This window comes from Lutra lutra, chromosome 2 (genome assembly GCF_902655055.1).
Source record: "Lutra lutra chromosome 2, mLutLut1.2, whole genome shotgun sequence".
Classification (NCBI taxonomy): Eukaryota; Metazoa; Chordata; class Mammalia; order Carnivora; family Mustelidae; genus Lutra; species Lutra lutra.
In genome coordinates, this window is record NC_062279.1 from 163,163,003 (window position 1) to 163,185,253 (window position 22,251).

The 22,251-nt window shown below is 37.8% G+C and overlaps 1 long non-coding RNA gene across 1 annotated transcript in view; it reads left to right on the plus strand.

Moving 5' to 3' along the window:
* The window catches only part of LOC125094335 (uncharacterized), a 63,258-nt gene extending 41,398 nt beyond the window's left edge, over positions 1-21,860 (plus strand). The window contains exons 2-3 of the long non-coding RNA XR_007125468.1: positions 21,377-21,477; positions 21,638-21,860. This is a non-coding gene — a long non-coding RNA (uncharacterized LOC125094335). The remainder of the gene's footprint in view (positions 1-21,376; positions 21,478-21,637) is intronic.
* The last annotated feature ends 391 nt before the right edge of the window (positions 21,861-22,251 follow it).

The following is a 22,251-nucleotide window of genomic DNA, read 5'->3' on the forward strand; positions in this document are numbered from 1 at the left end:
TTTTTTACCATTGTCATTGTCATCCTCTTTCCTTTTGAAGTTGATCTTTCCTTTTATTTATATCAGTCTTTTAAGTCCTTGTCTTCTTCTCTTAATTCTAAATATATGTGTGTTGATGCATGTTCTTCCTGTTTTTCAAGTTCACATATGTGTGCACCTTTACTTCTGACATCATGCTAGAATCCCAATAAGAAAGTATTTGAGTCTTTCTTTATGTTCATGTTACTTTTGGCAAGTTAAGGTCAGAAATATGGGCACATATTGATTTCAGTAAGAATGACTCTGAAGCTCAGGCTACAAGGGCTGGAGTCTACAACTGATTGATGAGAGAGTGGACACTTGTCTACTTATTCTGAGCATTTCATGATCTGACCTCTACTAAAACTCACCTCTGCAGTACCCTGGCAAGTTTCCTTTCACCTGTCCAGTTTTTAACCTGCAACTCTGGTTTCTGTGGCTGCTAAACTTGTTCTCAACCTGGTGGTCCTCTTCCTGGTGCAAGGAGGGTGATTTTTTTCCCCCATCAGTGTCAACTTTATTTTCTCTGTTAATTTCTTGTAGGTCTCCAACTGTGACATTTTACTTTATTACCAAGAGACTAATCTTATTTTTCCATTTTCTTAGAGTCCCCTTCATAAGAATCCCAATTCCTATCTCTTGGGCTGGTGTAGAGGTGGCAAAGTTCTTCTTGACCAAACTTTAGTTTGGTTCCTTTGAACCCTCTTGTCAACTAGACTTTGACATTTGGATGTCTGTGTTCATCTTTGCATCAGCCAATTTCAGCAAAAATCCTGCTAAGTGAGTTTAGAGAGAATTCCCCCACCATTGATATCTGATTACAATATCTGATTTTATGATCAAATTCCTCATCCTGCATAATTCCTTAGGTGACATTGATCACCCTGGTCTGTCTTTACTAAGAATCCTATGAATGAGGGTCCCCTCATTCCTAATATTTCCTCTTAGTAAATTTCTCTCTACTGAAACCCCACCCTGCTTCTTGGCTAGAATATATTTTCTTTGTTATGTTTGGAACTGAGGCCAATTCTATACTGGGGTGTCTTTTCCTATCTTGCAGTACTTCCTGAATACTATTTTTACCATTTTAACTACCTTCAAGCTCTGTTTTTTTTTTTTTTTTTTTTTTTTCCCAAAAGAGGATACCTGTGGTTGTATCCAAACCTATCCTCTACATTTAGTCCACCAGAATGGAGAAACTAAGCCTCTCAATTACCTCAAGGTAGTTTTCCAATCTCTGTGAGACAATCTGTGGCTGTTCGTCTTTCTCCTTTACGTTTGTTTTGACTGGTACACTGAATCTTATTGATCTAGGCCCAGTGATTCTTTTAATTGTAGGAATAGAAACTGCTGTGGCTATTTTTAACAGAGAGAGGTTTCATGTAAGGATCTAATGCTTGAAAAATCTTTGAAAGTGTTCTAAGTTTCAGATGTGGGCCTGGCCTTTGAGAATGACTTCCATCACAAGCTGTACTAGACTGGTTCTCAGGAAACACATTCCTTTTGCAAGGAAATGGGGAATTAGAAGGCTGCCACTGAAACCATGTCCTCAGAAACACATCACCTTGGCTAAGATTTAGGGTCAGTTTCCCAACTTCTTTTAACCCCACTTACATGAGGCCAGGGGTGGTCATCAAATTCTGCCACAGTAAATAAACCCTAATATTTCCATGACCATATTTGCAACAGCAAATCCAAAGCAGAAGGAAATCCTCTACCTCATGCTCACCCACTAAAAGTTCATGAAATTGCTTCTAACTTAGTGAAAACTCATTTATACCCAAAATCTCTCTTCAAGTGGGCCTGAGGAATATAGATTTTCGTTGTTTGCAGTAGAACAACTGAACAACTGAAATGAATGGTGAATGAGCTGATCCATAAGAGCATATTGAAAGCTATGTCAAATATCAGGACTATACTTCTGGTTCTCACTTGGATTCCAGAATTCCAAAGTTGTGGCTGAAGAGTAGGCTATATTTTTTGCACATAAAATTGTTATGTCCCATGGGACCCCATTGCCAATCAATCTGGCTGATTGGGTCAGAGAAGAATCTAAAAGCTAAGGCCAGTGAATTAATTATTTTAGTAGCAGCTAATCAGATTGTTTCTGTTCGGATGTTTGAACTAAGTCACACAAGGAATTTGACTAGGAGACCCAATGTAACAGAACAGAAACTGAGGCCCCCATTATAGGACATGTGTAAGATGAGTGGACAGAGGAACTTAGGAAGAGAATCCAAGAAGACAGGCCCCATAAACAGTCATAGAGATAGGTCCCTGAGAAACAGAAAGAGAAGACTCAGTTTTTGCACTTACAATTTCCTAGAGACCCTGATATGTTTAATTTTCTGACTGTGGTTGCTGAAAGAATGGCTATTGTGTCCTTGCACTAACCCCCCTCCCATTTTTCTCAAGCTAGTTTGAGTTTCTATTCCTCACAATAGAAAGTTGATTAAAGTAAAAACACACTTCTCAATTTTCCAGCTTCTTCTCTCAGTTCTCCTAAAGAGAGGGGAGATTACTGTTGGCTGGGAGAAATTTAGGCCAATCTAATTTGTGACATTTGTAGAATCCACAGAGGCTATATGAAAGAGAAAGACTTGGGCTACTTGAAAACCTCTTGGTAGCAGATGCAGGTGAGGGAAAGGTAGAGAGAAAGGCAGAATATTGATGCTTGGGTGGATTACAATATACTTGAAGTACTTGTAACAACTTTGGTAGTTGTGCTATTTTTCTTTGAATGGAGTGTGTTTTGATTGAACCACATGATTGTGCAGAATTATACAAGCGGCATCAACAAAGATCACACATTTTTATGCAAATACTTCTGGTATATTTTGGCTACAGTTTAATATTGGGATGTAATATTCACACACACACACACACACACACACACACACACACACGCATGTCAGTGTTCCCTTGAAGGTAACAAGAATATTCGAGAAGTCCCTCTACCTCTCCCCTTCATCCATGGAACATTGTTATCATATTGCATTGGTGAGAGGTTGTAGGGAGCATTTGTCCAGAAGGTGTTTTGTGGTCTATCTGCAATGATGTAGACTGTTCTGCAAGAGATGCCTGCTTCAAATAACTAAACTGGCTTTGTCTATAAACATGATTAAGTTCTGTAATAATCATGAAAACAAAATTTTCAGTAGGAGTTAATTGTGGCTTGGATAGGTATAAATGTTAGTGACTGGAACAGATGAGCATATCCTTTTAAGATAAATGCTTGTACAAACAATGAGCAAATACATCTAAAAACCATTTCATGGGAAATTTTTTTCACTGACTCATTGCCTGGTTTTAACTACATGTGAAAAAACACTTTAACCCTGCACCTTGCAAATAGTCATGGGGAATGGTTCATTGTCCTTTGCTTGGCAGAGAGACAATGTGCTTTGAAGTAAAAAAACGCAAAAAACCCAAACCAAAAACTGGATTCTTCTCTTTTCTACGTGGAACACACTGTATTTCTAAAAATGCAAACCCTTCTTTGTTTTTCAGGACAAATAACATATTTAGGCCCATCTGTGGTGTCAATTGTAAAGAAACCTCTGCTGAGAGAGGGGCTTTCAGAGTTTCTGAAAGGCTAAAGGTAGAGGTATTGTTTGTGCCTCGTTTGAGTTGTGGGTTTTCCCAACCTTGCATGCTGTTGGGTTTGGTTCAAGAAACAAGAGAGCGGTGTGTTGGGAATAACCTCTTGTAGGGACAATTAGTTCTTTTGAAATGGCCATGGAAACAGCATAGCAAAGTGTTTATTTTTTATTGTGTTATTATTTTTAACATAGCGAATGTCATTGGCAGCTGAATTCCCAGGGACAGGGGAAGAGTCTTATGCCAAGTGTTCTGCATCTGTACCCACCAAGACTTGCTAAGATTTGTATCTGGGGTTGTGGTGGATTGCAAATTGCTTCAAACTACTTTAATTTAGTCACTTTGGCAATTGTGCTATTTCTTCTTGAAAGAAGTGTTCTGATCGAACCACAAGCATCCTTAGCTTTATAATGGCCAAATTTACAAAGACCATAATGCTTCTGCTGTTTCTTTTTCTCCTTCTTTCTGTCTTCCTCCTTCCTCCCTTCTTTCTTTCTTTCTTTCTTTCTTTCTTTCTTCCTTCCTTCCTTCCTTCCTTCCTTCCTTCCTTCCTTCCTTCTCCCTCCCTCCCCCTCCCTCCCTCCTCTCTCTCTTTCTCTCTTTCTTACTTTCTTTCTTTTTTCCCTTTTCCCTTCTTCCTCCTCCCCCCCTTTTTTTCCAAGATCCTGGTAGAAAACAAAAATTTAATTGTAGTTTTAAGATGGTTTGATGACAGGGTTATTTACAGACATGTGGGCAGGGTTAAGGTCCCAAGCAAGATGGACATACTTCAGAACTAACAAGTAGTAGCTATTGTACCCTGGACCTCAAGGATTGGATTGGAATTCCCAGATCCTGAGCTGATGGTTGAGCAAGCTCTGGGCTGGCCCACATGTTGCAGAGCCTGGATCCCAAGAAGACCTAAAGGGCAGTTTCTGGAAGAACCTTAAATCCAGAGCCAGGTAAAGAGTCCAATCCGATAAGATAGTCTGGAGAGCATTAGAAGGGAGTCAAAAACAAGGTAGGCTATGAATAGAGTTTGGACATTTTATTTCAGTCGTAAGGTGGGAGGAGTTCTGGAGAGCATTTCTCTGTCCTTGTATGACAGAAATGGTAAATGTTTATAGGATGCCTGCAGCCAGTCCTGTTGTTGAAAGAATCAAGCAGGTTAGGGCAGAAGGTGATTGAAATGAATTAAGACTTCTTACTAATAATTCAGTTGAGCAGGATGTCTCATGTGTTGCTTTGCTGTGTGTTGACTATAGCACATATCCCTATAATTTCTTGTTGTGGATCCTTTTTTTTTTTTGTTTTATTTATTTATTTATTTATTTGACAGAGATCACAAGTTGACAGAGAGGCAGGCAGAGAGAGAGAGAGAGAGGGAAGCAGGCTCCCCGCTGAGCAGAGAGCCCAATGCGGGACTCGATCCCAGGACCCTGAGATCATGACCTGAGCCAAAGGCAGCGGCTTAACCCACTGAGCCACCCAGGCACCCCCTGTGGATCCATTTTGATGGCCTGTTTTTTTCTCCAGTTTTTGTCCCTCATTCAGAATGAATATAGATTAAGGAAGTTACTCACTTTGTGTTCCCAAAGTCTTCAGCCATCTCACCAAAGGGCCTGTGTATTGGGAGGTAGAATGAAATGGTAGGTGCCAATGCCACTTGTAAAAGGAACTCTTGAATTTTAGGAGTTGAACTTTATATAACTTCATTTCTTCATTCTGTTACAGTCTAATGGAGGTAAGGTGGCTCTCCTCCAACCCTTGCTATATCTTCTGGGACAGGGGCCACTGATGTGACCACAGAGGGATATGAGGTATCATGTGGGATGTTTTAAGCATCAGGCAGGCAACAGATCTATGTAATTCCCATCCCCATTCCACTGGCTAGAACTCAGCCAAATGGCCTCAAACCAACTGCAAGGGAGTTTGGAAAATGCAATTTTTTTCTGGATATTCTGGAAGAGGAAACAGTAGGTTACTGCCATTATCACAGGTGAAGAAAGCTCAGGAACCTGACAAAAACTCAGGAAGATGACATCCCTCTTTGAGAACTATCATGTATGTGGCTTTAACATCTTTTGATAAAGTCCTAATCCTTTAATGATGGTCCTTTGGGAGTCAGGGGTGAGGGCTTGGAAAGTAGCGGTTTAAATAATTTAGGTTGACTATAACAATACCAAGGACTACAATGTAGGCTAAGTACTGAAAAGGAAGAAGTGGGTTGAGAACAGTCACACTGCTCAAACTCTAGTCTGGAAACTGATCTGCAGATAAGAGGGATGCGTAGATGAAACGTCATTTTCAAGAATCCAAACTGGATAGACATCAATATGGTGATTTCTATGTCTGTATAAGAAAATTGGGAAGAGCCTAGAGTCTTTGGGATAGAAGACATCAGGATTGCTTTTTGATATGTTGGCATGAATGCCAAGCAGAAGTGTCCTGGTTTTGCTTGGAGAAGTGTCTGGGGAGCCATAGCTGTGGTAATTTAAGCCATGGAAGCAAGTAAATGCCATAGAACTGGATGAAGCTTAGCTATAGAAGGAGGAAAGAGGTCTAGAACTGAGTTTGGGGGAAGATACATGGGCAATGCAAAAACACATGTGGCATATTGTAGGTTCTGCTTATAAGAAAACCAGAAATGAAAATGAGAATAGTTTCAGTAAATCAAGATTAAAAAATTATTTATTACTGTTTTTTGCCATTTTAATCTTTCCTTTTTACTAATCGTTTTCTCTCCTTAATTTTTCCTTAACATTTGGGATACATGATACATGATACCTGTTTCTTTTTCAGGGCAAAGTAGTTGATATTTAATATATGAAATAATTTGATATATTCAATAAAGTAAAATACTGACTTGCTTAATCCTTTTTCCTATCACAAGTGGTTATTGTACAAAGCCTTGCTCTATAATTTATGCCTTTGTATCACTACATAAAACTATAGAGATCTAATACTAAGAAAAACACATTTCTCACATGTACTTAATACCTTACTAAAGGAACGGTTTTTAATTTTACCAAAGTTAACTTGGTTCTTTCTAACCAGTTATTTAACCATCATTTTATTAAAAATTACTGGATAAGTTATGATAATCAAGCAGGTTTGTGAAACAGATTTCCTGTCTTGAAATGTTCATTTGCTTGCATGGCTTTAAACTGTCTTGAAGGCAGATTAACAATAATTAACAACCTCCAAAGAAAAGTAAAATAATTAATAATGAATTTAAGCAAATGACAATATAGCTAAAATGTGTGCAGTAGAAAGCAGAAGGGACTGGGACTCAAGAGGAGATAATTTTGAGACTCTTTATTTCTCTTGGTATGTTGCATAACCGAGAGACTCTTTCATGATAGACTTTGATGAAATCCTCTTAGTTTAAAACCTCTGATAGGAATGCACACGTGGGCTTCTTTAACCGCAGACTCTGAACTATATCTCTTGGTTTTTCTCCAGAAAAATATCAGTAAGGATTTAATAAAAAAGAAGATTAGAAAAAAAGTATTTTCTGACACAAGTGTTTTAAGAGAATGTGGGGGTTCAGGCTGAGGAAAAGTAACCTTTATTATTATCACAAATTTGAAAAAGTTTCCCAAGGTACGTGAAACATGAGTAGTAGAATTACTGTATTTTTTAATGAAAGCAGATTGTATTTGAATGTGTTGTGATAGTTATTAGGTGGAAATTTTCCCTAGAAGGTTTTCATGTGTGTGTGTGAAGAGTTTAGTAAACACTGTTAAATTAAACATTATAAAAAAGATACTTTGCTTACTAATAAAGACAATATAGTTTTTTCTTTTGATTCCTTATATGCCCAAAAATATAACAGAGAACAATGGGAGAGGCTCAGGTAATGTTAGAAACAGAATATAATATGTACAGGCTGTTCTTTTATGATTTGCTTTTTTAATTTAACAAGTATTTAACAATTCCCAAGCATGACTCCAGCTGTAATTCTGAGAGTCCAAAATTTGCATACGAATTCTGGGTTATTGAGCATGAAAGCAAAGACAGTTGAGAACATTTTATGTCAACTGATTTTGAGAATGTGCTTTGAAATATCTTCCAATAATGAGTTAAAAAGAGAAGTAGTATCTATATTTTGGCCTTCAGGTTAAAACAGTTTAGTTTTCTTATTTATTTTTCCTCTTTTTTCTTTGTGGCCTTGGATGTTAATAGCAGGGTGTTAACAGATAAACCCTTTGACCTTCTCTGACTGTCTCAGTTGATTAGGGAGTTGAGCTGTGACAGGGAACAGGAGCAACCATGGCAAAGATGATTTGTACAAAGACCTCTGGAGGTCAGTACAAGTCTCAGGGTGTGGGAACATTCACACTTGGGGAAGCTGCTTCTAAGGCGTCTTTGAGGAAAGAAGGAGAAGGAAGGATCCAGGTAGAGGTTGGAGGCTGTTGGATCAAGGGAACATATTTGAAGGGGAGAACGGGGGCTTTGGATCTCATGCGAGTTCCTGAAGGAACAGACACCTGGTTTCAGAAGTACCTAAAGGATCAGAGACAAAAAACTAAGGAAAGCCACATGTGACTTGACATTGTATATTACTCTTTTAACATTTAGGAAGGTTTTTGAGAGCGTCTAAGCCTATATTATTACTTCATGGATCAGAAAACAGGATAAATTTAGAATTTGGGCTTGAACCTAAATCTGGCAGATTCCACTTTGCAGTGCAGAATTAGGGTTGAAGGTGTAGACCATTCAATAAAGTGTTTCTACATATCCTGCACCTGATTAAGATCAGTAGTTGTGCCCTAAATAAACCAATGGAAGAAAGATAAACTCAAAGAATTTCAGCATTTGATAACCTTGTGTACGGGAGTTCAAATGATAATGAGATCTCTAGAGAACAAGAGGCTATAGAAAAACAAGGAGTAACCAGTTTTCTGAACTTCATACATTGTTCAGATTCAGGATGATGTTTGCTTCCTGGACCCAGGCAGGGATTCTGGAAGTTCTGGCTGAGTGTGGGCATGAAGCCAGGCTTGACACAAATCTGTAGAATGAGGAGCTGAGAGATATCGGGAATTTGATATCCATGGGTAATGCTGAAATTGAGAGCTCACACAGACAGAATGCAGTAAAGTTATTTGTTTGAACAGTAGAAACTGATTATGTGGCACTTGGGTAGAAGCTAGGTGCCACAGATCAAAAGAGGTTAGCCTAGCTGGAAGATTATAGGTTGATTGTGGATTGATATTCTAGTCACTTTCAAACAAGAGCCTGATGCCACATCAGAAGGTGGTGAGAAAAATCTTAAGGGTGCTGAACCCGTTTGGACTCAGATATCTGTGACCATTTAAAGGAAGCTGAATCATGAGATGGAGGAATGTGGCAATGAATAAGTATCTTAAGGTTTTCTTTGATGCCTGACTTGGGAAAACCTCTTCTCACCCACTGTGTAGGTGTGAGTCAGGTGGCTAGAAAACAGGATGGTGACTGGGAAGAACTGTTGACTTGCCTTTTTCATTCAGGCAACAAATATTTATTGAGCACCAATTTTGTGTCAGACAATGGAGATACAACTGTGAATATGACAAGCAGGGTCCCTGTCTTTATGATGCTTTTTATATTTAGAAAAAAGCAGTAAGCAAGTAGATACCTGAATAAAAGTAAGCACAATGGGCTATGAAAGAAATCATAGAGTATCCTATGAAGAAAATTCTTTAAAGTAGATGGTTTGAGGAGGCTTATAATGGTAAGATGGTGTTCAAACTGACCAGAAGGATTTATCCATCTGGGCATAAGGAAAAACATATAAGGAGAAACCGAGGGAGGAAATATTCAGGGTGTCCTAAGAACTGCGAAAAGGCCATGTTACTTTTTATTTCTTTTTGTTGTCTGATTGCTAGGACCAAATGCCAACAACTTAGACAAGCTAGAAGAAATGGATAAATTCCTAGAAGCATATAAACTACTAAAACTGAGGCAGGAAGAAATAGAAAATTTGCACAGACCAATTACCAGTAAGGAGTAACCAGTAATCAAAAATCTCCCAACAAGGGGTGCCTGGTTGGCTCAGTTGGTTAAGCTAGGATTTAACCGTGGCTGAGAATTCCAGTACTATGTTGAGTAGAAGTGGTGAGGGTGGATATTCCTGTCCTGTTCCTGAAAGTTTTTCCCCATTTGAGTATGATGTTCACTGTGGATTTTTCATATATGGCCTTTATGATGTTGAGGTATGCTCCCCCTAGATCTACTTTATGAAGGTTTTCCAAAGATTTTATTTATTTATTTGACAGACAAAGATCACAAGTAGGCAGAGAGGCAGGCAGAGAGAGAGAGGAGGAAGCAGGCTCCTTGTGGAGCAGAAAGCCCGATGTGGGGCTCGATCCCAGGACCCTGAGATCATGACCTGAGCAGAAGGCAGAGGCTTTAACCCACTGAGCCACCCAGGTGCCCCTATGAAGGTTTTTATCATGAATGGATGTTGTACTCTGCCAAATGTTCTGTGTGTGTGTGTGTGTTGTGTGTGTGTGTGTGTCTGTCTACTGGAATGATCATGGTTTTTATCCTTTCTCTTATTGATGTGAGGTATGATGTTGATTGACTTGTGTATATTGAACCAGCCTTGCATCCCAGGAATAAATCCCACTTCATTGTGGTAAATGATTTTTCAATGTGTTGTTGGATTCTGCTTGCTAGTATTTTGTTGAGGATTTTTCTATTTATGTTCATCAGAGATATTGGACAGCAGTTCTCTTTTTTTGTGGTCACTTTATCTGGTCTTGGTATCAGAGTGATAGTGGCCTCACAAAATGAACTTGGAAGTTTCCTTTCTATTTTTTGGAATAGTTTGAGAATAGGTATTAACTCTTCTTTGTTATTTTAATTTTTATTTATTTATTTTTGTAATTGATCAGTGAGTCTCTTTTTTTAATTACTAAATATTTCAGTCATACAGAAATGTAGATTATGAAAATAAATACCTTTGTATCCACTACTTAGAGTTTAAGATATAGAATCTTACAAATTCATTGATGTCTCATGTTCCTCCCTCATTCCACCTCCTCTAAAAGAACTGAGGGTTGGTCTGTTGGTCTGTATTTCTGTTTTCTACAACCCTCCCGTTTACATTAGAGTAACTTATTCGAAACTCCTATCTTTTTTTTTAATTTATTTTTTTTTATAAACATATAACGTATTTTTATCCCCAGGGGTACAGGTCTGTGAATCACCAGGTTTACACATTTCACAGCACTCATCATAGCACATAAAAACTCCTATCTTTTTTATACATGTAGAAAGTTAGCTGCAGTGCTAATAATGGACTATCAAAGCTACAAACTGTATCTTTCTGTTTCACACTTGGAAACTATCAAATTAGAAAGCTATTTTAAAATGCTAATACTTTCACTCATGTATTTTAGTTAGATCTGAAGGTACAGAAACTGTGAAAATCATTAATGTTTAAAATTAAATGACTTACAGATAGGCATTTTAGAAATTTTGGGGGGACAGTCCCAAATGTATTTTTGAGTACCAAAGTTCCAAATTTTTTTTTTTTATCTTTAATAGACAATCACTTGATGATTTTGAGCAATAAATATAACTCTTCTTTAAATGTTTGGCAGAATTCACCTGTGAAACTGTCTGGTCCTGCACTTTCATTTGTTGGGAGTTTTTTTTGTTTTTTTTGTTTTTAAGATTTTTATTTATTTATTTGAGAGAGAGCAAGAGAGAAAGACTCCTTACCAAAAAGGAGCCAAGTGTGGGGCTTGATTCCAGGACCCTGGGAATGTGACCTGAGCCGAAGGTAGATGCTTAACCAACTGAACCACCCAGACATCCGTTGTTGGGAGATTTTTGATTACTGGTTACTCCTTGCTGGAATTGGTCTGTTCAAATTTTCTATTTCTTCCTGTCTCAGTTTAATAGTTTATTTACTTCTAGGAATTTATCCATTTCTTCTAGCATGTCTAATTTGTTGGCATATAATCTTTCATAATATTCTTTTATAATTGTTTGTATTCTGTGGTATTGGTTGTTATTTCTCCTCTTTCATTAGCGATTTTGTTTGAGTCTTTTCTCTCTCTCTTTCTCTCTTTTTAAAATTTTTTTTTGAACTTAGAAGAATATTATTTATTTATTTATTTTTAAAATTTATTTTTTATCTTTTATTTTTTAAATTTTATTTATTTTCAGCATAACAGTATTCATTATTTGTGCACCACACCCAGTGCTCCATGCAATCCGTGCCCTCTCTAATACTCACCACCTGGTTCCCCCAACCTCCCACCCCCTGCCCCTTCAAACCCCTCAGATTGTTTTTCAGGGAGTTGGGGGAAATTGGAAGGGGAGGTGAACCATGAGAGACTATGGACTCTAAAATTATTTTTAAAAAGATTTTACTTATTTATTTGATAGAGAGAGACAGAGAGAGAACACAAGCAGGGGAAGTGGGAGAGGGAGAAGCCTGCTTTCTGTGGAGCAGAGGGCCTGATATCGGCCTTGATCCCAAGAGCTGGGATCATGACCCAAGCTGAAGGCAGACACCCACTCTCTCTTTTTTTTAATGAATCTTGTTAGAGTTTTATCAATTTTGTTGATCTCTTAAAGAACCAGCTCCTGGTTTCATTGATCTGATCTATTGTGTGTGTGTGTTTTTTTGTTTTTGTTTTTGTTTTTTAGTTTCTATATCATTTATTTCTGCTCAAATCTTTATTATTTCCATCTTTCTGCCAGTTTGGGGTTTTGTTTGTTTGTTTGTTTTTTGTAAGTCCTCTAGGAGTAAAGGTAAGTTGTTTATTTGAGATTTTTCTTGCTTCTTGAGGTAGGCCTATATTGCTGTAAACTTCACTCTTAGAACTGCTCTCCAATCCAGTAATCTCAGCAGTAGATATTTATCCAAAAAATACAAAAACACTAATTCAAAGGAATACATGGACCCCTATGTTTGTAAGCAGCATTATTTAAATAGCCAAATTATGGAAGAAGCCCAACTGTCCATCGAAAGATGAATAAAGAAGATGTGGTATATATATATAATGGAATATTATTCATCCATAAAAATAGTGTGTTTTTGTCTTTTGCAATGACATGGATGAAGCTAGTATAATGTTAAGTATAATGCTATATATAATAAGCTAGTATAATGCTAAGCGAAGTGAATCGGAGAAAGACTTGATTTCACTTATATGTGGATTTAAGAAACAAGAAAAAGCAGCAAAGAAAAAAAAAGAGACAAACCAAGAAACAGACTCTTTTTTTAAAAAAAAAAAAGTGAAATTGATTTTTAAAGATTTTATTTATTTATTTGAGAGAGAGAGAGAGAAAGAGAAAGTGAGCCAGCACCAGTTGTAGGAGAGACAGAGGGAGAAACAGACTCCCTGCTGAGCAAGGAGCCAGATGTGGGCCTTGATCTCAGGAACCTGAGATCATGACCTGAGCCAAAGGCTGATACTTAACCAACTGAGCCACCCAGGTGCCCCAAGAAACAGACTCTTAACTATAGAGAACAAATTGATAGTTACCAGAGGGAGGATGGGTGAAATAGATGATGGAGGTCAAGGAGGGCACTTGTGATGAGCACTGGGTGATGTACGGAATTGTTGAATCACTATATTGTACACCGGAATGTACACCTGAATGTACATCTGATGAGTACTGGGTGATGTATGGAATTGTTGAATCACTATATTGTACACCTGAAACTAATATAACACTGTATTTTAACTATTTAATGATAGTTAACTATTTAACTATTAACTATTTAACTATCTAACTGTTTAACTATTATTATAAAATAAAATAAAATAAAAAGTCATGAGAAGTAAGCAGGGAAGATATCATGTTGGGCATTATGGGCCTTGATAAGTGGTAGCAAGACTCCAAGATGGCTCCCAATCATACTCTTGTGTGGTCCTTTCATACATTGTAGTGGGGTTAGTCTGTATGACCGATGGAATATAGCAATAGTTGTGGTATATGACATCTGAGATTAGTTGTAAGAGACATTATAGTTTCCATTTTGAATGTGTGCTCTCCTTCTTTATCCTTCCCTCTTTTTTGGATCACTTGCAATGTGGGAAACCAGCTATCATCTTGAGAATAACATTATGATGAGGCTCACAGGGTGAGCAATGTAGCCTCCTGTCGACAGCCACATGAGCAAGCTTGGAAGTGAATCCTCTAGTCTGAGTCAAGCTATTAGACCGTTACTGTTCTAGCCAGCTCCTTGCTGCAAGCCCACAGGGGAACTACCCAGCTAAACTATTTCTAGATTTCTGACCTTAAAAACTGTGTGTGATAATAAGTTGTTGTTGTTTTTTTAAGATTTTATTTATTTATTTGACAGACAGAGATCACAAGTAGGCAGAGAGAGAGAGAGAGAGAGAAAGCAGGCTCCCTGCTGAGCAGAGAGCCTGATGTGGGGCTTGATCCCAGGATCCTGGGATCATGACCTGAGCGGAAGGCAGAGGCTTTAACCCACTGAGCCACTCAGGTGCCCCAATAAGTTGTTGTTTTAAGCTGCTAAATTTCTGGTCATTTTTTTAAAAATGTAACATTTGTATTCAATACAGTATAGAAATTGGGTTTTATCTAAATAAAATGCCTTTTTGAGACAAAGGAAAGTGGGTGAGGGTGCTCTTAATAATGATAATAGCTTTTAATAATTAACTGGCTTGATGGCTGATCAAGTCACCCCTTGAGGTTACTGCTCAATGGCTATTTGCTGGACCTCTTCCCCATAGACAGTGATATATTCAGTCTCCTTGTGTTTAGGAATTAAGTACCAATAAAATAAAGAAGTCATTTCTATTTGCAGTCTCCTTGAAAGCAAAGATGGGACTACATTTAGAGCTTTTATAAAATAGTGATACCCCTTCCATTCCAAACTAAGAAAAGGACATTAAGTGTGTCAATGTTGACTGTAATTCAGTGCAGTAAACATCTGTGGAGAACTTTAAGGAACAGTTCTGTGCTCTGAATTGTGAGGCAAGGGCTATGACTAGAGTCTTCTAGTTACTCACAGTCTAGGGTGTAGATGGATTGTTTTAGGCCCTGTGTCAATTGGTGGTACCTCCCTTCTCCTGACCAGAGAGCACTTGATTCTTGTGATGATAAGGAGACTGAAACTGTAAAATGATAAAGGACAAATACTGGTCTAAGGATTTTTCCTTCCTTGTTTCCTAACAAATGCCAAGTACTATTTCAGAACTCTACAGAAACTGGGACTTCTTTGGTCTGAAGACTGTTGTGCCCAGGTGTTCATAAGGCTTTCTTGTTGTTAAGATGGATGCTGAGAGTGGTAGTCTGAATCTTGTAAGCAAGTCCCTATAGAGACAATGAGTAACTTTTCTGAGGCCAGGGATGTTCTTATCCCATTTGCTTCTTCTCTCAAGGCACAGGAACTTTTGTTCTATTGTGACATCCAGTCACTATTTTATATAAAAATCACTATTTTATATGACCATATTTAGGACATAGAGAGACAACTCTCCCCAGTTTTACATATCCATAAAGAGCAAGCAATTTTGGTGTAAAAACAAAGGGGCCTTGAGAATTTACAAATATTGCTCTTCATTGGAGATAGTCTATCTCTCAATGATTTACAGAGGCCTTTGTACATTTCCCCTCAGGCAAATAGACAACAGGCATTGTACTTTAATTCTTTCTCATCTTTGGGAGAAGCAAAAACCATTGCCTGGCAGTGACAAGGAGGTGTCAGGCTGATTGTAGGGATTTTTTTCCCAAGGGCCTCCTAGAACACAAACATACCCAGAACAAACACTAATATAAGATAAAGCCTGATAGAAGTGTCACCAGAGGTGCATATTTCAAGGTGCCTTTGAGATTTTGAGACTTCATTTTAGAATTCTGAGCAGTCTTAATAAGCAGGTCCATCATCTCTCAGTGAAGAAAGAGGTCAGCTGGGTGCACCGAGGTGGAACTGATTGGCTAAATTGCCAATGGCCACAGAATGATCCAGCAACAGTCTGGTGCCAGGAGGACAGAAGCAGCTGTATCCAAGCTGCACTGAAATCTGTCTCTAATTACATCCATCCAATAAAAGCTTGGTTATTTACCATTGGAAAAGGGTTCATAATGGTGCTTACATTTTTCATCTTTCCAAATAACTCTGCCAGGTTTTTTTCTTCCCCTAGTTTTGAGGTGCCAAATGTTGAGAAAGCACATTTCCAGAATGTCCTATCTCTTGCCCGATGCAATGTAAAATCATCTCGTAATTGCCAAGGCTACCGTGGTATCTACTTCTTGAAAAAGAGAAGCAGTCAGTTCACCAGGCCGCTACTTTATCTGTGTTGTTGCCCTCAGAAAATTAACCAACCAAAGTTCTTCATTTATCTGATGGCAGCTGGCCCAGGTTAACTGTATGTTTCTGGGTTAGTCCTAGTGATTGCCATTGGATACAGTTTTCCACAGTTCCGTTGTAGATAATATACTACTCAGTTAGCCCTGGGGTGACATTAACAGGTCAATAAAGGCCTCATAAAGTGTTTTTTTTTTTTTAATATTTTATTGATTCATTTGACAGAGAGAGAGAAATCACAAATATGCAGAGAGGCAGGCAGAGAGAGAGGGGGAAGCAGGCTCCCTGCTGAGCAGAGAGCCAGATGCGGGACTCGATCTCAGGACCCTGAGATCATGACCTGAGCCCAAGGCTGAGGCTTAACCCACTGAGCCACCCAGGTGCCCCCTCATAAAGTGTTTTATATGCCAGTGTCAGCTAGTACATAGCAGGACACTGCTAGTCATTAAACAGGTTGGGTCTGCTGAATGGTGTTCATTTTCAGAGACTTGTCAGTATTATGTTCCTAAACAGAAGTGTTACTGTGACACATGGGGATTGTATTGTTTTCTGAAGCTTCAGTCTTAGCCCAGCTGCCTGGATGTAATTTGAAAAATGACATTTAGCAGTTTCTGTATAGAATAGTGGTTCTTATGTTTAGCTTTGGAACCAGACAGACTTTCTTTCTTATGTGACATAAGTATAAGGTCCTTAATCTTACTGAACCTTGATTCCTGTCATGTGTTAGGTAGGGATAATGATACAGATAAAATAAAAGGGGTATGTCTTTTCACCATTCCTGGTTCCAAAGGAGATATAGTCTTGGCTTTGATAGAATATGCAAAATGCTTACATGTTGTCTAGTACACATTATGTTTTCAATAAGTGATTGTTGTCATTATTGGAAGGAGTTCTGGCTTTCAGTTTATTAACAGGGACCTTGAGGGGTGGCTGATATTATTTCTGGAAACTCTATGAATTCACTGTGAGAGTAGGGTTAGATGATCTAATTCTTTCTTTCTGGTGTGATGTGGTTTTCATGTCCCTTATTTGTCTTAGATGCTTTGTACTGAAAAGTTCTATGGAGGGAGCATCTGCAGATATTATGTTGACAAAACAAATAAGACAAATTTCTTCTTTTTCTCTCAAAATAAATAGCTTGCTTAGGCCAACCCACCTACTCCATTCGTTCCATGCTTCCTCATCCCACACAGGCCTACTCTTCATTGCTACTGCCCTTAAGACTGGAGACTTCTCAGCCAGCATCTGCTGACCTCAAATGCTCTAGTTTTCTTTCATTAGGACAAAATCCCGAGAAACATAATTAAAAGGAGAGTAGTAATAAAGAGCAGAATGTAGTTCTTTCTTCTTTGTTATGCTGCTTGATTCTTTTCAAACTCATTAAATACATTAGTAAGTCCCATAAGTGAGCGACTGGGTTCCATTTACTGCACCAGCTTGGATCAACTGACAATGATTTTCTGGAACATTGTCTAAGGAAGGCTTCTGATGATGTGTGTAGCAAAACAGTGAAAAATTAAAGTGGTCAATTTAAAATGACTTCTATGAGAAAATGAAGTGGAGGTGGTGGATGCCATCTATGCCTTGAGATTTTGGGTTAATCGCAATGCTAGAAACTTACAGCAAGCATCATTGTTGATCTAGCTTCATACATTCAGTACTTTGCATTTTGCCTGTCAAACTTATATATTTATTCAGTAAATATTTGTTGAGTGCATACCACATTCTAGAAATCTGAGAGTTTAGCCAGAAAAGTGGTTTCTACTGTCAATATAAACGTGTATTATGTCCTGAAGCTTACCATGAACTTGTTCTATTTCTCCCTCTTCCATTCATGAACACTGTCTCAGTGTGGATCCTCATTATCTTAACCTGGGTTATTATTACCATGGTTTTCTAGGAAAAGGGAAAAACACTCCACTCCACCAACTGTGCAACTGCCAAGTTCTTAAAATCTACTTCTGAGTTCTCCCAAGGGAGGGATGAAGCAATGGTGAGGGAAGAGAGACAGAGAACAAGGAGAGACATATGGTGGAAGCAAGTGGATAATTTACTTTTACTGAGAGATTATTGGGAGGAAGAAAAAAAAAAGATACTTTATCTGAAGGTAGTTTTCAAATAACCACAACCTCAATAAAGACAAATTTTCACTCTCTTGGAATTTGGCAGATGGATACATGCCCCTTCTTTTCTTTCTTTGTAAGGTGTAACAACCTATGATTGCTGCAGTCTCTTAAATGATGCCCTAGATAACATTTTGCCCCATTCTTCCATCCATCCCTTTGTTACTAGATTTTTTTTTCTAAAATGTGCACATCTAGTCATGTCACTTCTCTGCTTAAAAATCTGATGGCTCCCAGTGCCTGTAGTAGAAGTTCTTTGTCAGTACCTATCAGTGGTTTAGGATCATTTGTAAAGTGTGAATTGAATGTCTGCTACTAACTGAGTTAAAGAATTGAAGATTGGTAGTGATTTACTTTTTAATTAGGAATCTCACAATTTTAAGCTCTAATATTCTTTTCTGAATAGAATAGAAAGAGATGAGGTTACGTGTAAGTCGCAGCCAATCTTTTTTTGTTTTTTTTTTTAATGTCATGGGATATACTGTGTGACAACTGTCCTCAGTGATGGTAATGATGTCATTGTTATTTCACTCAAAATCTGGGATTATCCAGAGATATATAACAATTGCCATAGGTTTTATAGGGGAATGCACTTGGCCCACGAAATAAAGTTCAAATACCATGAAGGCTATGTAGGGACTTCTCTGATATCTTGCTTATCTCTTTAGACAACTCTTTGAGAGCATTACCCCCTGTCCCTGTCTACTTATTTAACTACTCTCTCTGTCTGAAATTCATTTCATCCTTCACTCTAATCAATCTGGTAAACCTCTCAAATATTTTAAGATCATACTTCATTTCAAGGATTACTTCCTTTATGAAGTCTACCTTGATATTCCCTCCCAACTCTGGTAGAATCAAATGCTCACACAATTGCATAAAAACTGGAAGAATGAGGTCTTTTCCTTTGTGCACCTCTTTCTTTTCATTTCTTATTCATTTCATTTGGTCCCAGCAGGAAGTATCTATTGTAGGAGTAAGGATAATTCAGGACCTGCTACAGGAACACACAACTCCAAAACCTCAGTGATTTACAACAACAAAGGTTTATTTGTTGGTCACATTCCATACACATTGTGAATTGACTGGGATTTCTTTCTACATCATCATTCAGAGACTCAGGATGAGTAAGCAGCTACCATCTTAAATATAGCTGGTTATTGTGCCAGAGGGAAAAGGGAGGGTTTCACATAGTTCAGTAAATCCTGATGTTACTTGTATTCTTGATCCATTAATTATAACTAATAACACAGTCCCATCAAAAAAACACAAACAAACAAGAAATGCAAGACTACCTTGTACATGTAAGGTAGAGAGCCAGAACTATTTGACTGATAGTGCTAATTATATATATATATATATATATATATATATATATATATATAACATAAAACCAATCATGATTATTTCCTTGAGTATGGGAGTGGTTTATTTCCTTGGCATATTTATATGACCTATCTGGATGCAACTGACACTTCCTCCCCCTTAGGAGAAGGGGTGGGGGTTGGCTCTTGGAAAGATAACTAATAATGTCTGTCACACCTTGTTCCTTCAACTCCTGCACCTAAGTTCTGGGTTTGGAAGGCGCTCAGAGCTCCACAAAGCATACAGTATTTTTAGTTCCATAGAGAACCTTGAAAAGCTTTCCATAGCTAGAAACTTTTTGTGAACCATTGTTTTGGGAACTTCCTATATAACATCTCACTCATTGTCCAACAACCCTATAAGCTAGGCATTATTTTCCAGATGGGGAAACAAAAGACCAGGCAGGATAAATAGCTGTGTTAAGGTCACAGGGTTAAAATGTGGTGGAACCAAATTTAATGTTAGCCTGCCTCCTGATTTCAGAACTCTTGCACTTTTCTTTATTTCTCTGGTATCTTCTATGGAACCCCTGAAATTGTATTAACCTTTTTAAAAGTTGAACGTATTTTTAAGCTGTACCCACTATCATCAGAGGATATTCTAAGTCTTGGGTTTGTTTTGTGCTATGTAAACCACATGCCTTTTTGTTTTAAACACTTCTCTATCTACAGTTTTAAGAGAGGGTGTCAAGGGTTTATCTTCTTGCACAGTCCTGTTTTGACAACACGAGGGCATTTTGTAGTGACAGTGTGCTTTAATTCAGAAAAATGGATGGCACAGTGCTTCTCCTGCAGTAGGAGATTTATACTTATTTCCTCCTCTCTGTTAACAGGATTTATTCATAGGCCCTGAACAACACATGCCAAAGGCTGCTCCCTCCACTGCCGCCTCCATCTCCCAAAAGAGCTATTGATATTTAATAAATGATCATTGTTATGACTTGAAATGCTTGCTATAACCAGATCAAACACGGCGATCAGGTTTTATTTTTTAAAGCAATGAAAAGTACTTAGTTTATTGTGTCTCTTTCAGAGAGTTTGGGTGGGGGTTTCAGCCACAATGATGCCACTTTATTATGAAATTCTATTAGTTGAATAGACTGAAATTAACATTTGATGACTTCTTCATTGATATCTGACATTTTTTTCACAGGCAGACTCTAATAAAGAAGTCAGTTGAAGCTATTAGACATATTTTAGGGGAATTTTTTGATGCATATCTCCACTTAGATTAAGAAATTTAAATCATTGGTGCTATCAGTATGAATACTAATGATATAGCCTGCCAGATGGAAACCTTTCATAAATTTTCACTTTTCTCTTGCAGTTGGCTGTAAATCTTAAGTAAATGACTTCTTGGGTGAACTATGTTGATGTCAGCTTTAATGCCTTATGTCCACACTGATTTCAATGTCATAAGTACCTGGAAGGCAAGCAACTCTTAATTAAATGTCATTTTCTTTTTCCATTATTGAGCTAGAGCAGAGTGCAGACTCTCCTTGCGTTGTCTGTGGCTCCCGGGCAAAGAGCTCAGCTCTGGCTTTGTCACAAGTGGGTTCTTTGGAGCTACATAAATGCTTTGGTGTCATGCAGCTCCTCCTCTCTTAACTAAAACTGTCTCCCTCTGTCTTTCAGAGAGTAGAACAGTGTTTCCTTAGCCCTTTGTTCTTGATTTTGACAAAACACATTCTGTAGGTTCTTGCCTCATTTTAACAATATTTTTTCCTCCAGAAATTGATGTTTCAGTTCTTTTCAGGCATGCTAATCTCCATATGAGAACTACACTGCATAAAACTTCCTTTTCCCCTATGGGGATATATATCAGTATTCAGACCATAACTTCCAAAGGCCTTTCCTACCAATTATGTGGAGCTTCTGGTAACTTGTGGTTGCTTATCTCTTAAATTCCTTGTGCAGTTTTTTCTTTTATTTTCTTTTTTAAAACAGAGCCAAACTTTGAAAGGTATTATTACTTTTTTTTTTCCTTTTAAACAAAACAGGAGACAAAACAAAATAAAATTAAATGAAAGATTGTTCAAACTTTCTGGGCTTTGGAAACCCAAAGGAAAAAGATGATAAAAAACTCAACAAAAATACTTAGGTGAGTCAATAAATATTCCCGGTAGAAATCTTAGAAATCCTATAGGTAAACAACTTTTTCCACTTATTGAGTTATTTTCTCACCAGTTGTTTATTTATTGATTTGTTTTGCCATTAAACCTACGAGCCAAGTGATAAATGTGCTTCTTTTGTTGTTACAGTGTAATGCATTGAGCCTTCCTTGAAGCTTCATTAAAATTATATCTAAAGCACCGATTATAAGAAAATGATTAATAATACAATAACATGGAGCAACTGTTCTGCAGAGCTGTTTGGAGTTGTGGGGTTTTCTATCAACCCTCTGTTTTGTTCTCTGCTTCCATCTATGCAGGGAAGCAAATGCCCGTCACCATTTTTTAATTTTTTTCTTCTCATCAAGCAATAAGAGCCATCATTTGGTAAAAACAAAGGTAACAACAAAACATTCTAGACCATTAAAATAATTTTCCAACATGGTTTCAGTAATTAGTGTATTTCAGTTTCAACAACTGTAATTAAACCTGACCTTTAAGCTAATTATGTCTTGACATTTATGATTTTAAACTGGCTTTCCCTGCAGTGATGGCATGTTATACGCAGGTTCTAATGAATAGTTTTGTAGTATTTACCTGTTGTCGAAGAGTCTCTGTTGTGACTTGGAGGGGACCACTTCACTCAGCATCCTGTCATTAGATGCCTGATGGTGCAGCTCTGAAGGAGCATTATCTGCTACAATATCAGGTTGATGTTTAGTTTTTGTAAGAGTGTTTTGATATAATTACAGGTACAGCAAAAT